Source organism: Rattus rattus, chromosome 11 (genome assembly GCF_011064425.1).
Source record: "Rattus rattus isolate New Zealand chromosome 11, Rrattus_CSIRO_v1, whole genome shotgun sequence".
Taxonomy (NCBI): Eukaryota; Metazoa; Chordata; class Mammalia; order Rodentia; family Muridae; genus Rattus; species Rattus rattus.
Genome location: NC_046164.1, coordinates 41795487 through 41809648, shown reverse-complemented (window position 1 = coordinate 41809648; position 14162 = coordinate 41795487). Strand labels below are relative to the sequence as shown.

The following is a 14162-nucleotide window of genomic DNA, read 5'->3' as shown; positions in this document are numbered from 1 at the left end:
TTTCATCAAAGAGACCTGTGTTTTCACCTTCCATCCAATGCATAGGGCTTCAAGAGCATGTGCTGCCCTATGCAACATGAAGATGTAGCTGGTCTCAGGCTCTGTCCCTTGTTGAGTGTGTTATCAAGAGTCCTTTGGTAGCTGTTACTGTACACTCTTCCTCCAATTATGAGCACTAGATGGACTATCAGTGCACCATCTTTGCTCTGTTTCTGGCTCCAATCTGGTCAGCAACAGTTACGTTGAACACAAACACAAACAGGTCAGGCACTCTGAGGTCCTTCTCTGCTTCCACTGCCCATTGTTTCTTCTAATGGCTCACAGGTACATCTGGAGACAGGGAGCTAATGATCTCACCATGCCTCCAAGGTCCTCTAAGGCCTGTGCTCTTGATGATGACAGGCATGCCGTGGTATCTTGTTTAGAGCATTTCTAAGTTCTATGAAGCACCTCACTTGGCAGGCACAATTGGGCAGCCATTATGAAAACCAACTTAGAAGAGTAAGGAAAATCAAGAGCTCAGACCTTTCTCCCAGAATCCTTTCTCAGCCCTCAGGTCTCAGGGTATCTGAGAAGGGTGTCACATCACCCAGACACACGCTATTAATCTGCAGACAGAAACAGTGGGCCCTTAGTTTCAGACTGTGATGTAGATGACTTCCCACTGGCACCCAACCATGAGAACTTCCTGGCTCTCTTCTGTGCTTGTCTGCGTGCTCAGCAAGTTGATCTTCATGCTCTGGTATCTTGCAGGGAGCACAGTGCCTCCAAGTGCTCTGTTACCATGGCTGCCTCCATGGCTCCTTTTAATTCATAAGCGGGATTCTGTTGCTGGCTGGGTGTACCCTCTTTTGGATCGGTAGGCAGCAACATAAACTTCTTAGGCCTTTTAGAAAGCCATTCTTCAGGGTCTTCCAGACCTGCCTTCTAAAGGGGGCCCTGGGTGCAGTCTGACTCCTGCCATGGAGCTGTTCCCGAGGAGCATTTAGGGAAGATGGAATGGACTCTCTTTCTTTTATAGCAGGACCCTCACCGTTGGTCGCCATGGTGGAGAATGGTGGTGATTTCACTCATAAGTTCCTGTTGTCCACTGCTCCAGCTGAAGCACATTATAGAGCTGTCCTGTGAGCTGGTCCTTCTGAGGGGAGGTTGGTGGAAGAGTTGTGTTAAGCTTTCCACTCAGTATGATGGTGATCTTATATTGTTCTTCTTCCTCGGAGGCAAGATAATGTAAGCTACACTGTAAGAATGCCTTCCTCTTTGAATAGGTAACTGGACTTGTATTCTTCTCAAAGCAGTTCAAGGTGGGTGGCATAGTGTGCCTCACTGTAGTTCTTTTTCCCTTGTTAAGACTTTTTGATTCATTGGGCAAGTAGAAGGTGGTAAGGGTAGGCACTCTAGATCCCCTCCTCAGAGTAGTCTGCTTTTCCATGGTTGACCCTGTGCTTTTCAATGTTTGAGCACACTGCGTGGGATGAGGTTTTTTGATGGACTTGTCTTCCCTGCATGCCTGCTGCCTGAGCATTAAGTAAGTAGCCATCACCTGGTCAAACTTTCTCTCCCTCAAGCTTTCCCTTATTCGGCCTTGCTCATACCCCATGACGCCCATTATGACCAGTATAGTGGGGTCGGGGTGGCTGTTGGTGTTCTCTCCCAAAGAACTGGGAGAAGCTTCATTCTCAGGCTTTAGCCACTTAAATCTTAAAATTTCATTGACTCTTGGCCTTTCTCCAGGGTTGACAGTTAGCAATTTGGCTATTACATCCCAGAGTTCCGGTGAGAGTCTGAAGTTCACTGAGTACATTCCTGCCAAGATCCTTCCTTTTATTGCTTCATAGGTATATCCCTGGAACGGGAGGCACCCTGTAGACATATAGTAGAGAACAACTCCCAAGCTCCAGATATCGATTGCCTAAGCACTGTCAGGTAATAGCTCCACCTTTTAGAGTAGACTTTAAGTCAAATTGGATGTTAGATTGTTACTCGCACAGTTTGGTCTCTATCAGGTCGTCCACGTATATATCATAACATTCAGTTTAGTATTTTTATTATACACCCAAGTGTGTGAATGAATGGATCTCTGATGCTTAAACCTTCTGTTGAGTTCTTTTTATTCCTGATGGTTTACTCTGTCCAACTTTGGTGTGAAGATTTTTGCTTTATTTTATTACATTTTGTTTTGTTATATTTTGTTGTTATCTCCTAGAAGCCTGTTCTTTCCTAATGAAAGACAGAAAGGGGGTGGATCTTGATAAGATGGAAAATGGGGAAGAATAGGAAGAAGTAGCAGGAGAGGAAACTGCAATTGGAATAAATCATATGTGAAAAGAATCCATTTTCAATAAAAATGGAAAAAAATTAAAAAATATAACTTTCAAAATGAAAGGAAAATGTCGATTGAATTAAATACATATGACATCTTTGGCATTCAATATCCACTGTTACTTGCATGACCTGATTGAGAACTAATTAGGTGAAGACAATAGGAATATGTCCTTCAGCTTTCTTTCTCTAGTTTCATGTATAACCCACTCCTACCCAGGCTTCCTCGCTTGGTATAAAGTGAATAATTAGCTTCCCCCAGGTTACCACTACCTTATTTCTTTCTACGAGTGCATGAGGCCATTAACTAGAGTTTGAGTCCTCTGAAACCTAGAAACAAAATAAATCTTTCCATCTTCATGTCATATGCTTAGTATTTTAGTCAACGTGATGGAAAACAGCTACTTATAGCCTCTATATTTCATACTAATCAGTAAAACTAAAAGCATGTGAAATCATTCCATTTCTATAGGGTTTGGTTCTAGGAATTCCAAAGAATGCTTCAATCTACATATATTCAAGAGTATGGTAATATTTGCATGGAACCCACATATAACTTCTTGTACATTTTAAATCCTTCATATATTATTTATCAAACCTTATATAATATAAAGACTACAGAAATAGATATTATGCTATATTTTTCAGAGATTTAAAATGAATGCATATGTTATCACATACAGCTATAAATTTCTGTGAACATTTCCCATCCACAGTGGTTTGTTGCTACAAAGGCAGAGCCATGAACATAGAACATTGCTTGTATATAGTAAATAAATCCTGAGAAATAGAAATAAATCAGTAACCATTTACTAGGGTCAACTAATTCTCACATTGCCATGAAATAAAAAAAGAACTGCACATATTATTCAACTCCACTAATTAATAAACAAAATAAAGTACGAGATGTAACCAACAAATTTACAAATATATTAATCATTGATGCCAAAATTCCTCAATCAAACAGACTAAAACATATGTTGCTTTTTATCCATATAAACATATTGTCATGAAAGAAGGAAATTTTCTTCTGTGTTTCCTTTTTGTATGTATGCTTTTCTGATACCATGGATTATTATTAAAATACATAATGTTAAAGTGCTGTATTAGGTTCCCCAAATGAATGATTTATAATTTACTTAATCAATTATTTTTTTTAGTAGCAACTTTTTTTTATTAACTTGAGTATTTCTTATTTACATTTCGAGTGTTATCCCCTTTCCCAGTTTATGGGCCAACATCTCCCTAACCCCTACCCCTTCCCTTTCTTTATGGGTGTTTCCCTCCCCATCCTCCCCCCATTGCCACCCTTCCCCCAACAATCACATTCACTGGGGGTTCAGTCTTATCAGGAACCAGGGCTTCCCCTTACACTGGTGATCTTACTAGGATATTCAATGCTACCTATGAGGTCAGAGTCCAGGGTCAGTCCATGTATAGTCTTTAGGTAGTAGCTTAGTCCCTGGAAGCTCTGGTTGATTGGCATTGTTGTTCATATGGGGTCTCGAGCCCCTTCAAGCTTTCCAGTTCTTTCTCAATTATTTAAGTATAGACAGCATTTGAATCCAGTGTTCTTGGACATTTTACTGAGGGCTTCCTTTTGACTGGCAGAAAAAATAAGAGCTTGTGGTATTTCTAAGTCTTTCATCTACTCTCCTGAAAAGAAAGTTTGTACTGGTTTGATAGGAATGTCCCCCATAGACTCATGTGTTTAAATACTTGGCCCATAGGGAATGATACCATTAGGAGGTGTGACTTTTTTGGGAATAGGTATATCATTAGTGTAGGAAGTGAGTCACTGCCAAGGTAGACTTTGAGATCTGATATACTCAAGCTAAGCCTAGAGAGGTAATTGCCTGCTACCCCTGGACCAGGATGTAGAACTCTCAGCTCCTTCTCCAGTGTCATGTATGACTGTATAAATCATTATTCTTACCATGATGATAATGTATTAAGCCTTTATTGATAAGCCAACCCCAATCAAATGGTTGCTTTTATGAGAATTGCAGTAGTCATGGCATCTCTTCACAGAAATTTACCTTCAAGACAATACTTTATTCCTTCAGTTTATTTTGTTATTTCTTTTTACTTATTTCCTTCTTCCTATGCTTCAAGTTCACTACCTTTATTTTGCGTTGCTTCATTGGTGTAGAACTGGGAGACCATGTAGGAAGTATAGAAGCACCTGAATGCTCTTGTAGGGATAAAGAGGAGTGGTGTTTTCATAGCATGTTAAAAATGGAAACTTTCCTTTTTTTACATTAATTAATTTATCCAGATCATAGTCCTTTCTTTCAGTCCCCTTCACATAGTCCTTACCTCCAGCCACCTTCCCCTTCTCTTCTGATAAGGGGGAGCCCTCACCCAAGTTATTACACTGCCAGGGCACATCAAGTCACTGCAGGACTAGGTTTATCCTCTCCCACTGAGACTCAGTAATGGGAATGGGATCAACAGGCAGGTACCAGATTCAGGGATATCCCCCATTCTAGTTGTTGGGTGACCCAACAAGCTGCACATCTGCTACATATGTGTGAGAGCTTAGATTCAGTCCATATTCCCTTTTTGCTTGGTGTTCCGGTCTCTGGGGAACCCCATGGGTTCAGGTTAGTTGATTCTGTTGGTCTTCTTGTGGCCTCTCTATCCCCTTTGAGTCCCTCATTCCTCCCCCCAACTCTCCATCAAGACTCCCATAGCTCCCTCTAATGTTTGGTTTTATGTCTCTGCATTTGCTTCCTTTGGTTGCTGGATGGAGCTTTCAAAGGCCAGTTACGTTAGGCTCCTGCCTGCAAGCATAACAGTATCAGTTATTCCATCAGGGATTGATTCTTGCCCATGGGCTGAGTCTCAAGTTGAGTCAGTCATTGGCTATTCCCTTCATATCTACTCTATCTTTATCCCTGCACATGTTGTAGGCAGGACAAGTTGATTTCAAAGGTTTTATGGGTAGGCTGGTAGTCTTATCCCTTCACCAGAAGTCTTGCCTGGATACAGAAAGTGGCAACTTCACACTTCATATTCCCCATTGCTAGATGTCTCTATATCTTAGGCTCTCTATATCTGCTTTACTCATAATAGCCAAAAATGAGAGACACACCAGATATCACTCAAATGAAGAATGAATAAAGACAATGTGTTTTATTTACACAATGGACTACTACTTACTATTAAAAACAAGAGTATCATGTCTCTTGCAGGCAATTGAATGAAACTAGAAAATATCATGAGTGAGGTAATCCAGAACCAAAAGGAAATACATGGTATACACTTACTGATAAGCAATAAAATTCGGGATACCAACAATAAACTCTACAGACCTAAAGAAGTCAAATAACAAGTATTACTTAAGGAAGGATGCTTGAATCTTACTCAGAAGGGGAAATAAAATAAACATCAGAAGTGGATGGAGGAAGGGAACTAGGTGGGAATAGGGATAGGAAGTTAAATGAGGTAGGGGAATAAGGTATAGGGAGAGTGGGTGAGAGAACAGAAATCATAGGCGGCCAAGGAGGGTATCTCTCAACAGCATGTTAGGGACCAGGGCAACTCTATCAGAATAAAGGAGTAAATAGAGAACAGGATGAATTTTAAGATTTTGTTGTCTGAGGTAGCATGAGTAACTTTCTATGAGTGTTATATCAATAAAGAACACTGTTCTAAACAGTTCCACATCCCTTTGTGCTATTTACCAACTTTCCTTTGGATGAGGGGCTAGAAGGAAGGTCAAAGTGTTTGAGAACCCATACTAAAAGTAGGTTTTAAAATGTACCTTCTGATACAAAACCATGATAGGAAGTGGTTGAATTATGAATGTAAGCTTGAGATGTGAACTTACAGTAAGTTGGTAAGGGAAAACTCATTTTACCTAGATGAGGCTAAATAGAGACCACGGAACCAATTCATCTTCTGATGAAGTCCTAGTTCTAATGAGGGGAGAGACACAGTGCATTAGTCTATGTCTCTCACATCACAGCCCCAATTTAGCACATTACTGAGAAGATAAATCTTTGCATATGCCCTTCATAAGTGGCATATTGTTATGACTGTTAATAAGGCATGAACACCTAGCCGTGGAATTGCTAATATCCTTTTTTTCAATGTTATTCTTACAATATACTGAGATGGTGCCACTGTTTAGAGACTGTATTTAAGAACAAAGGAAGCGATCCGTGAGAATTATCAGACATCTCTCAGCTCTCTTTAAAATTATCTATGACTGCTGTGACTATTTCCTTAAATTTTGTATTTACTATAAGCTTATTTTTCTTACTAGGTCTCTAAAATTTCACTATTTATTTCTTCAAGTTTCTGAACTTTCTACAGTTAGCTTTATAACTGTCCTCCCACAACTCTTTTCAATTGGACTTTACGTTTTATGGAGATATTTTATATTTTTGCTGATAAAAAAATTGTCCTAAGACAAATATGGTACCACACAACTTTAATTCCAGCACTTGGGAGTCAGAAGCAGGCAGATTTCAGAGTCAGCCTGGTCTACAAAGTGAGTTCTATGATATCCAGGGATACACAGAGAAACAATGGTAGAAGGAAAAGAGTATTGTCCTTTTAATTAGGTAGTATTTAGTTTTAAGAATATAGCATGCCTATCTGGCTAGGGACTGATGTGAGTAACAGGATCTCCTAATAGTGGGAGTTGGGGTTGTCTCTGATACTTTTGACTGTTCATGGGACTCTTTTCCTCCTAATAAGTTGTCTTGTTCTTGACATGAGGGTTTATGCCTAGTCTTATTGTACTGGTTATGCTGAGCTCATTTGATACCACTGGGTGACCTGCTCTTTCTTTGGAGACAGAGAGGGGCAATGGATGTGGAGGAGAGGAAGATGAGGACTGTGAAAAGAAGAACAAGGAGGAACTATTATTGGGATGTATGATAGGAAAGAAGAATAAAGCAAAAGAAAAAAGGAATACAGTATAGTATGTGTATATTTTATAATATCTTTCTTGTAATTGAGAGTTTTGATTTCATACCCAAATCCTTCTTATATCTCCCACATGGTCACAGGGCATTCTAGTAAACAGTTTTGGTATATGCATCTGGTAATGACATTGTCTGCTTCAGTAACATTGTCAAGGCCTGTGTGTCCTTGACAGCATGTATTGTAATTATTGTTTCATGCTCTAATTTCCTCACTGAATTGTTCAAATCCATGCCCTTAAAACTTCCCATGTGCCAATATTTATAATAAATAATGTGAAACTATATTATCTGGTGGATACATTTCATAAAGTTAATTTCTTTACTCTTAATTAGATATTTTTATCTAAAATATAATTTATCTGCTATATCTTTACCTCACATTTCTTTCATTTAAAGTTTACTTTATCAAATATTTTTACTATTTTTTCTTTCCATGTATCTATTGGCTTTAATTTAGATCAAGTGCCATTTAAACAAACTGTAAATCTTTATCTAATAAGGCATGGTTTTACATTAACATTGATGTTCTGGCTTTGTTTCTGACTGTAGTTTGTCATGTCATTTTCTTCTCAGTTTTATGCACTTTTTAGTCTTTCATGTGAGTTGATTGTTTGCTTCACTTCCATTTACTAGACTGACTATCCTATAAAAGTTTTCAGTTTTACAGGGTAACTTACACACTTTAATGTGAACTAATTCTAAAGCTCCAGGTATATAGAGAACAAGGAATCAATGGATACTAAAACAGTAATAGCTTTATCTAAATAAAGAATAATTATGTAAAATAAACATGATTTTATATTTATATATAAAAGATTATACATGTACATATGAAATGCATAAAAGAACAATGTATAGGTGAAGATAACATTAAGTATAATACCATGTCAGGAGTACACTTTGAACTGAATGTCTCTGAAGAAGCCTTATGTATAATAGAGAACTGAAGTGCAAGATGAACTTAGCGATGTGGAATAGTGCAGATTCAGAGGCACAGTTTTCTAGAACTGCTTTTAGTGTCTTTTAATGGGTATTTGATATCAACGTTTATATGACATATCCTCATGACCCGTGTAAAACTCTTGAAATCGCCACTAATGGCAAAAATGCAGAAACATAACATCCAGATATTCCATCAGAAGACATTTCCTTGTTCTGTGATAGCCCATCTGATTTATGCCTTTTTGTTATTCTGTGCCTGTAAAGGTTAACGCGATGTCTTCAGTAGTGGAACTTGCCTTACAAGCTAATGAATTTGAACTTTTGAGACAGAGTCATTCATAGTTGGCTCAGTTTAAATCCTTTTTTAAATAATTTTACAGTTACTTTATAACAAAATTACCAACTAAAGAGGCACACCAGAACACTGGTTTTCCAATTTCCCTTGGAACATGAATGACACTATCTTTTGTTATCTACAGACCATGTAAGTATCTATATAGTCTATATGAATGTTCTTTAGATGTTTTAGAATAATAACATGACTTATATACTATCATAATATTCAAAAATAAAAGTATGCAATTTAGAATCTGTGTAAGGATTTAAAAATATATTTCATTACGCACTTGTCCAAGACTTTAATAAGAAGATTGAATTGGATTTCTCTGGTTTTATTCCTTCAATGGAAATCTAACTCACTAGAACTGGGCTTCATATCTTAGGACTAAATCTACACTTCATTATAATAAGTACCATATAAAAGAAATTAGCCCACAGCATTTTGCCTCGATAAGTCTTTCTGACTTTAGTCCTTAGCCAGTTTCTTCACATACCTGGGAAACCTTGATACCTTTTGTAGTTACATGGGCTCCTGGAAACCATCCATTACTGAAAAGGGAACATTTGAAACAGGCTAATGCTTAAACACAACAAATGAGGTCTGGGGCTGGAAAAATAGCTTAGCAGTTTAAAATCATGCTTCTTTTACAGAGAATCCAGTTTCACTTGCCAATATTGGTAGGCTTACAGTAGCCTATAACTGCAGGAGATCTGTCATTCACCTCTGGGTTCCACAGACAACTGCACTCAGATTCACATATTCCCACATAGACACATATACAAATACATAATTAAAAGTTAGGTAAATATTTAAAAATAAATAAATGAAGTCAATGAAAGACCCAAGGTAAAAATATCAGTTGCGGTTGTGACAAAATCAGAATCTTTAAAACATCATTCTATTCTCATTCCAAAATAAATCCACCAGGTTTGGGAGAATAAAAGTTTTCTAATTAGATTTGTAGATTTTAGGCGTGCTTTAAATGTGCTTAAATATATCATGTTTACCTGAAATTTGCTCTTAAATATACCATGTTTGGCTTTATTTATATATAAAATATAAACAATTGATGGCGATTATTTAAAATAATTATAAGTATGTTTAGTTTTAAAAGTCTACTTAAGAATAGTAGCAGATTGCTGTAAATCTAAAAAATATCTATTATAGATATTTCCATACATTTTATGAAATAAATATGATAATTTTTTCCTATCCTATTTCCTTTGAAAATCCCGAGAAATGATATGTGGTAAGAATTTCAAATAGCCTAACATTCTTTCCTGGTTTTAATAACACTTAGAACAGATCTATACTTCATACACTGAAATGAAATTATCATTGTAAGAAGCTGGTGCTTACACTTAATATGCTTCTAAGTACTTTGCAATTATTTTTATTCTGGTAATTTATATAAATAATGGGAAAACTTAATAAGGATTATCAAACACTATATTATAAATTAATGAGAGGGCAAAGAAATAACTAAAAATCTGAGTTGTAAGTGTGCTTAGTATATTATTCTGGGTACTAGATTTAACAAATGAGTGTCTTTTTAAAAGTGTAATTAAGAAAAGAGCAGAAATGTATCTGTGGAGCATGGATGATAGAATCAGATAGATTACCATGCTTCATAAAAGTAATTGTGAACTTTTTATTAAGGAAAGCCCTGAAGAACGGGCAATTGAAACTATATCTGCATGAAAATTTTCATTTTGTACTGTTGATCATTTAAATAAATCAACTTTGCTATATGCTATTGTCTTCATGTGTACACTAATTGTGCACATGTGCGCGTGCACACGTGTGTGTGTGTGTGTGTGTGTGTGTGTGTGTGTGTGTGTGTTCATCAACTTTACTGGTGAACCTAAAAGTCAATGTTCTCGGTACTTTCGGTAATTTCCAAACATACTCAAGATTAAAGATTTTGTATTACTCAATGTGCATATATTCAACCACAGTTAAAAGGTGCTATCCATTGTACTGATTCTCTGCCTCACTTATCGTCACTTACCAGTGGATATAACAGTCAGAGGAATAAGTCACAACTTTGTGGTCAGCAAGAGATTGTGAGTGTGCACCTGTTAGGACAGCAGCCTCGATCAAGTCCCATAACACCTTTGAACCTTGGTTTCCTTCTGTAAAATAGAAAATTGAATTTACTGGGATTAATAAGGTTTAAGATAAAAGTTTAGGTGGAATATGTGCATACTTACACAGTGTTAGTATTTGCTAAAATGGTATTAGTAGTCAATTTGCTGAATGCAACTAACATTAATAACAGACCTGAAATATGCATATATATATGTATACATATTATGTATTATGTGTGTCTTAGTTGGTGTTTCATTGCTCTAAAGAGTCACCATGACCCAGGCAACATTTACAAAGGACAACATTTAATCATTTAATTGGGGTTTGCCTTCAGTTTCAGAGGTTTAGTCCATTACTATCATGGCTAGAAGAGATGACTACCCGCTTCTAGTTTCTATGGGCACCACATGATACACTTGCGCATGCTGGCAGACACTCTGACACATAGAGTATAATAATATTTAAAGGAAGAACAAAAGTTTACAACCACTCAGTTCTCCAGTGGTTGAAACATCATAGCTTGTCAAGAAACAACACAGCACACACTGGTCAGCAGGTACTTACTCTGCTAAGAATTAGGATCACTAGGAAAAGGCCTTTATTATTCTCTGGATTATGCATGTTGCAGAAGCCTACAAACTTCCTCAGCATTGCCTCCAAGTCCACAATCTCATGACCCAAGTTTTTCCTGTTAAAGGATTTTGTCTTCTCTTTCTCTTATATTACAATTTTTTTTAACTTCAAATACCTCTAGAGCCATTTTGTTTTTCCTGTTGGGGTTGTGGTTTTCTCAGAGAGTGTCTGTCCATGTGCTCTTTTGGTTAGAACTACTGAAAACATACTGAAAGCCCACAAGACAGTGGAAAGTCTAAGGGAAGACTATGCTCTGTCTATAATCTCTAAATTGAAACACCTTTGAACAGACCTGTCATTGAAGCATTTCCCATCCCCCTGTGTTTCTCTTCCTTCTTGGAATGCAGCTTCTTTTCCCTTTCTGTCCTCTCAGTCCTGTCATTGACTATTTCTAGTCTATTTTTAACTAATTGTCTATGTATGTGTTTTCTGTTTCCCTTAAATATGCTGAGGCTAAAGGAAAGCAATGGGAAAATCATTTAGATTTGCCCCCATTGAAAGCCGTTGTCTCTGGAGCATTGGTCTTCGTTTTGTAGACGATTTTGGGACAATTGTAGTAGGCTCCCCTTTGGGGATATAGTGCCTGAACCGGCCATCTTCTGTAACCTGGCAAGGTTTCCAGTGGAAAGACTGGAATACCAAGACAGCCATAGAACTCCGACAGCTCCCAGGGAATAAACCACCAACCAAAGATTACATACGGAGGGACCCATGGATCCAGCTGCAAATGGAGCAGAGAATGACATCAATTGGAGGAGAGGCCCTTGGTTCTGGGAAGGCTAGACACCTAAGTGTAGGGGAATGACAGAGCAGGGGAGGCAGGAGGGAGTGGGTGGGGGAAGTGGGGATGGGATGGGGGTTTCCAGAGGGCAAACTGGGAAAGGGGATAACATTTGAAATATAAAGAAAGAAAATATCCAACAACAAAAGGTTTCCCTTGTTGGATGAAGTGTGTCACAGGGAGTGTGCTTTGGGGTTCAGAAGCTCAAACAAGGCCCGATATCTCTCTCTTACTGCTGCCTGCTGATCCAGACGTAGAACTTTCAACAACTTCTTTTGCACCACGTCTGTCTGCATGCTGCCAGGCTTCCCGACATGACAGTAATGGACTAAATCTCTGACATTGTAATCCAGCCCCAATTGAATGTTTTTCTTTATGGGAGTTGCTGTGGTTACAGAATCTATTCAGAGCAATAAAATTCTACCTAAGATTTATGGCTTATACTTTCCCACTGATTCGCACAAAAGTAGGATACACAGTATGATAGTGCACGTTCTATCATATAAGGGAGAGTCTGGCAGTCATTTGGTGTATCCATGCTGGAGAAACAATACATGTAAATAGACATGAACTCAAAATTCAACCATTTTTGAATTACTAAATTTAAGTAAATGCCCCACTTCTCAGTTCTCCAATACCATTCAGGAGACCAGGCCAAGGGTTCAACTCTTATCATATGAATCTTTGCGAGACAATTCATGTTTAAGCTGAAACAAATTCTGTATTTCAGAATGTAAGTCTTTAGCAAAACTTTTATTTCTAGAGCTATGTGTTTATTTTAATAAGCTTTTAAAATTACTCCCTCCTAAATTAACAGTCTCCCCTCTAATGCTCAAAATCACTAATGGTTTAATTTCTGAAGAAGTTGAGAAATAAAAAAAACGGATCTTTTGAGTGTCTCAATTTTAAAATGATTGATGATTTGCCCCTGACGAGTTTATTGAGAAAGAGAGTGAGAAACAGACACTGAGTCACTAGAACTAGGCTGACACCAGCAAGTAACTTCTCTAGATTCGAAATTGGGATGTTCTGTCATGTAATTATGCCCTGTCCAATCTTCCTCAGTATGCCTAGTCCACTCAGGACATGAGAAGCCAGAAGCCAAAGAGGAAACGGAAAGATTTCAAATGCCCAGTATCTCTGTTGTCTATGCCTAACCTTCTACCCATAGCAGGAGATATGAGCTTCAGCTTTGAATTATCCATGGGTTCTATGTATTGCAAAAATAGTTTTGTCTTGCCTTTGGTAGGAAGAAATGTATTGCTCTTTTAAAAATATGCAGACTGAACCTGATTAAAATATATTGTATAAAATATTTTTTTCAATCAAAACAAAACGGAGCAGACCAACCAAATTTCTTCAGTCTTGACTGAGTACACTATCCATGTCAACCCTGGGATCCTTGAAAATCCTCTGTGAGATGATTCTCTAAATTTCATACCTTGCAAGAAACGTCCTGTGTGAGTGATGCGCTTCTCTTATTACAAAAATGTATGAGATCAAGGACTCATTTTCACTTCGAGATTTAATGCGAGCACATAGATAGCATTAAGATATGAATAAACATGAGTGATAGATTGAGTTGTCTAACAGCCAGCCTCGAGCAAGGAAACCAACTGACGTGAACACAGGGACTCAGCACAGGGAGATTTATGCTCTTCGGCTGAATTCCATTCCTTTATAGACTGCTGCAGATGGGTTTCAGGAAAAGCAGCCATCTATCCGATTTAAATAGACTTTGTGCTAGTACGATAGACATACCATTAATTCATTGCCGCGAGTTGCTGTGGGCATAGATTTGGCTTTGTTCTCTGACAGTCTCCACCATTTGAAATAGAAATGCCATTTACCAGAGTGTCAAATAAGTAGGACCCATATAACACTATAATCAAGTTGAGGTGGCATTACATATTTTAGCCTCGATATTGAAAATGGTTAAGTCAGCAGAGATTTCCAATCTGCAGAACTCTGCTGACCACTGAAAGCCACTTGTAATTTATCAGGTGGTAACTGTCCTCTGTGTGTAAATAATAACTTGGTGTCTTTAATTTGTTCAGTGTGTCATGGTTACACTGTGGTGCCCTTTTTCTTACAGATTCTTTACATTTTTACA

At 37.8% G+C, this 14162-nt stretch overlaps 1 pseudogene; it reads right to left on the bottom strand.

Moving 5' to 3' along the window:
* Nucleotides 1-637: 637 nt before the first annotated feature.
* Nucleotides 638-13767, bottom strand: LOC116911978 (annotated as a pseudogene).
* Between the last annotated feature and the right edge of the window lie 395 nt (nucleotides 13768-14162).